Genomic DNA, 5,116 nt, shown 5'->3' on the forward strand with positions numbered 1-5,116 from the left:
TATATATGTGTGTGTATATATATATTTGTGTCATGTAACTATATGTTTGTGTGTATATTTAACTAATAGTAACAGATCAATAAAGCTGCCTGCTTGAGAAATTAATATGCAAGTGGCTGAGCACTTCACAGACATGTGTACCCTTAACATAGTTATCAGGGAGATTCAGCATAGCAAAGAGTGTGACAAGGCTTTGAAATACAGGTGCTACTCATTTTTGCCAGCTGAGTAAACTGGAATAAAGCATTTTGCTCAAGGATGCAACACGTTGTCAGTAACTGAACTCACAACCTTACAATCATAAGCCTAATGCCCTAACCACTAAGCCACACACACAGACACACACACACACACACACACACACACATATATATAGGCATGTGACCTAGTTGATAGGATTGTTCTACTCACAATCATTAGATCATGGGTTGGATTCCCAGACTAGCTGCACATTGTTTTCTTGAGCAAAGCATTTCATTTCACATTGCTCCCATATCTTCCTGGGTCTACCTCTTCCACAGGTTCCCTCCACCATTAGGGAGTGACGCTTTTTCACACAGCTGTTCTCATCTGCACACATGACATGCCCATACCAGCGCAATTGTTTTTCTTGCACACAACATCTGATACTTCTTATGTCCAACTTCTCTCTCAGGATGCTTACACTCTGTCATGCATGCACACTGACATTACACATCCAGCAGAGCATACTAGCTGCATTTCTTTCAAGTCTACACATGTCCTCAGCACTCATAGCCCATGCTTCACTGCTGTGTAGCATGGCTGTTTGCACACAGGTATCATATAGTCTACCTTTCACTCTGAGGGAGAGCTCCTTTATTACCAGGAGAGGCAGGAGTTCTCTGAACTTTGCCCAGCCTATTCTTATTCGAGCAGCTACACTCCCAGAGCTTCCCCTCCCCCTACTGACTTGGTCACCTAGGTAATGGAAGCTATCAACTGCTTCAACAAATTCAACAAATTATTTGGGTCAGCTTTAATTATCTTTAGAATCTCACATCCACATGGTCAGCAGATTTTTTCTACTACTTAGATAAGAATTTGCAAATTTTAATATGGACTATAGCAATTCATGAGGAACATTTGAGCTTTCAAACTGAAGATATATTCAACAAGGGATGTAGAATTCTTTAGGGTGTCTTTAGAAAATAAATGGCAATGCAAGTAATATTTTTTCCCCCAAAATTAGGAGAACTAATAGAGAATTTAAAAAAGTTATGGGGTTTAACAGTAGATTTATAAACTACATTATTACATTTGCAGTGACCATTGGGTGAACAAATAGCTTTCACTCTACAGTTACAATGTTTTTATTAAGGTTGGCAAGGAAGAATTCTTAAATACAGGTACAAAATTGATATCTTTGATATTAGAAGTTTATTATTTCTAACTTTTTTTATCCTTATAATTTATGCTGCATTTACTTTTTTTATCAACTGTGTTAATATTACTATAATCACCACCACCATTTAGCGTCCGCTTTCCATGCTAGCATGAGTTGGACGGTTCAACTGGGGTCTGTGAAGCCAGACGGCTGCATCAGGCCCAGTCTGATCTGGCAGTGTTTCTACGGCTGGATGCCCTTCCCAACGCCAACCACTCCGTGAGTGTAGTGGGTGCTTTTTACGTGCCACCCGCACATTGTTATTATTATTGTTGTTGTTGTTGTTATGTTTTTTCCTTCTTTCTTCAAATTTTCTTCCGTTTCTCGCCAAGTGTTTTCCATACACCTAATCATTATTATTATTATCATTATTATTATTATTATTATTATTATTATTATTATTATTATTATTATTATTATTATCATAGTCATTATGATGATCATCAATACTATTACAATCTTTATTAGCACCATTATTATTATTATTATTATTATTATTGTTATTGTTGTTGTTTGTGGTACTAGGGTAATTAATATGATCACTCTACCTACTTCATGAACATCATTATAATTGATATTATTATATTATTGTCAGCAGATCAATTATTACTGGTATTAAAATTTTTGGTACGTGTAGAAATATGAAAAATTTGTGTGCAATTCTTGTTTTGACATTCTTTTGAAAATGGAACATAATACCAGGTAATATTCCATTCCTCACTTTTTTTAAAATCATTCAATGACAAGTTGTTATGATTTTGAGTGACACAAGAGCCACAAAAATTTCTAAGACAGCTATTGCCCATATTCTTCAAGTTGAAAGATGTAGATAAGAAATATATTGCCGTGGAACAGATTAACAGAACAGAATATGAACTGTTGTTTCAGGAGAAGCTGACTCAGCATATATTCAACTCAGCAAATATTCAACTATCTCACTTATTTGTAAAAAATATTTCATGGAGTGTACCACAGAACTGTGAGAATCCAAACAATAACACATCTATTTATTCTTAATACATTCTGACAGATCTGAATGTGAATATCTGATCGCTATTGTGTTCCATTGATATAAAGAACTCCTCCTCTTTTTAGATGATGTGTGTTCATAACACACGTGATTCACCAGTGTAAAGAATTATAAATACACATTGGCTAATGGTAGGAGGTGTTCTTTATTGACAAAAAAATGACAGCCATTGGATATTCCTTAGTTATGTTATAGTTTGTACAAATTACAAACAAAAGATTTATGGGAGGAATCTAGGAAAAGGAAAGAATATTAAAAAAGAGAGATTTAAAAAACTATTTGACCAACAGATATTACTAGTATTAAAAAGTACTGTGGTTTTTTTAACATATCTGTTTGCTATATCTTCAGTTTCTTTACAAGTAAGATTTGAATCTAATCTAACATTGATATAAATTTGATAGAATTTAATGAAATGTTAGATGCAATTTTGAGAATATATAGTTAGCATCAACATTCGTCATTTAATGTCCATGTTCCATGCTGGCATGGGTTGGATGGTCTGACAGGAGCCAATGGGCTGGAGGACTACATTGTACACCAGTGTCTATTTGGCAAGGTGTCTATGGCTGGATGCTCTTCCTAACACCAACCACTTTACAATGTGTACTGGGTAATTTCTACGTACCACCAGTACAAATGAGATTGTCAAGAGGTTTCAAAGATTATGAACTGAATGGGGAGAATATGGAGTAGAGAAAAGTAAAGTATTAGAGAAAAGAACCAGAGCAAAGTAGGTTCCTTGCTGTAGAAAAGCTACTTGGCTATCCACATTTTAGAAGTGAGGGTGGGAGTGTGGATGAAAAGTAATAGAAGTGGGGAACTAAATGCATTCATTAGGAATATTGATTATTTGAAGTGTAATTCAATTATATATGATGTTGGTTAAAATTATTGGTTAGTTTACTCTTAACCAAAATGTGGGAAATTTAGTTATCTATAATTTTATCTCTAGACTATATATGCTTTATTGAGCTCTAGTTCTGAGTCGATAAACAAATAACCCAACTTGATTACAAGATGAATTGATTGAATTTAATGAGATTATCTGACTATATTGGTAAGATATGTTAGAAGCTACTGAAGGCAGCTTGAGCTTACAAATTATTAAATTAGACTGAATTCAAATCCATTATATTAGCAGGAGTGTAAATGTGTGTTGAGTATGAGTAGGTGTTTCTGTAATAAATATTTTATTAAATTAAAAGCAAACATGAAATACTGGTTTTAATTCTAATTTTTCAACTGTAATTAACAACAACAGCTAATTAGAATTATATTAAAAAAAAAATTATTTCTAAGGTATAAGTTTCTAAAATTCTTAGGATCAGTATGCTTTCAAACATTTAGCTCTTTAGTATCAATCAGCTTATTATGAGTCTAGTCCAACAAAAAAACAGAATGAGTGTGTATCATGAAATATATATACATTCTTTTATTCTTTTATTCTTTTCTTTGCTTCAATCATTTGACTGTGACCATGCTAGAGTATCACCTTTAGTCGAGCAAATCAACCCCAGAAATTATTTTTTGTAAGCCTATACTTATTCTATTGGCCTCTTTTGCTGAACCACTAAAGTTATAGAGATGTAAACATCCCAACATCAGTTGTCAAGAGATGGTGGGGGGACAAGCACAGATGCACAAATACATACACACACACACACACATATATATACATATATATAAATATATATATATATATATATTATATATATATATATGAGAAAAGGTGAAGAAAATGTTGAGTTTTCTCATACATATATATGAGAAAAGGTTGAGTGGATTGTCTGTGTTTGTTTCCCCATTACCACTGTTGTTGGTGTTGGTGTGTTTACATGCCCATAACTTAGCAGTTCAGCAAATGATATCAATAGAATAAATACTAGGTTTAACAAATAAGTCCTGGGGTTCATTTGTTTGACTAAAACCCTTCAAGGTGGTGCTTCTGCATTGCCACAGTCAAATGATTGAAACAAGTAAAAGAAAAAAGATATATATATACATATATATATATATAGGAGCAGGCATAGCTGTGTAGTAAGAAGCTTGCTTCTCAACCACATGGTTCCAGGTTCAGTCCTACTGTGTAGCACCTTGTCTTCTACTACTATAGCCTTGGGCTGACCAAAACCTTGTGAGTGAATTTGGTAGATGGAAACTGAAAGAAGCCCATTGTACATGTATATCTCTCTCTCTCTCTCTCTATATATATATATATAGATAAGAAGGCTGAGGGTGTCTTGGCATCACTCACCAAATCCTTTGTGAGCCGCTCTCCGGCTATCTATCTGCGGCTTTATATAGCTATGGTAAGACCTCACCTGGAATTTGCATCACCGGTCTGGAACCCCTATGTTGCCCAGGATATCAATCATCTGGAAGCTGTTCAGCGACGTGTAACCAAAAGAATACCCTCCATCAGGCATTTGCCATATCCTGAACGCCTTACTTCCCTGGGCATGGACACATTGAAACTCCGACGTCTGGCAGCTGACTTGGCAGACACCCATAAAATTATCAACCATCGTACAAACAATAACTCTGAGCACCTTTTCAAACTCCACCCATCTAACACCCGTGGACATATTTACAAAGTAAGAAAACAGCACAGCTCCCATGACTTCAGGAAACATTTTTTCACGCTGAGAGTTGCTGAAGCATGGAACAAACTGCCGGCA

At 35.0% G+C, this 5,116-nt stretch overlaps 1 long non-coding RNA gene across 1 annotated transcript; it reads right to left on the reverse strand.

Moving 5' to 3' along the window:
* Positions 1–1,691: 1,691 nt before the first annotated feature.
* Positions 1,692–4,098, reverse strand: LOC118765481. Its single transcript, XR_005001346.1, has 3 exons — positions 4,087–4,098; positions 3,865–3,867; positions 1,692–2,560 (listed from the first exon to the last, which is right to left on the reverse strand). It is a non-coding gene; the product is annotated as an uncharacterized LOC118765481 (long non-coding RNA).
* Between the last annotated feature and the right edge of the window lie 1,018 nt (positions 4,099–5,116).

The sequence above is a fragment of the Octopus sinensis genome, linkage group LG11 (genome assembly GCF_006345805.1).
Source record: "Octopus sinensis linkage group LG11, ASM634580v1, whole genome shotgun sequence".
Taxonomy (NCBI): domain Eukaryota; kingdom Metazoa; phylum Mollusca; class Cephalopoda; order Octopoda; family Octopodidae; genus Octopus; species Octopus sinensis.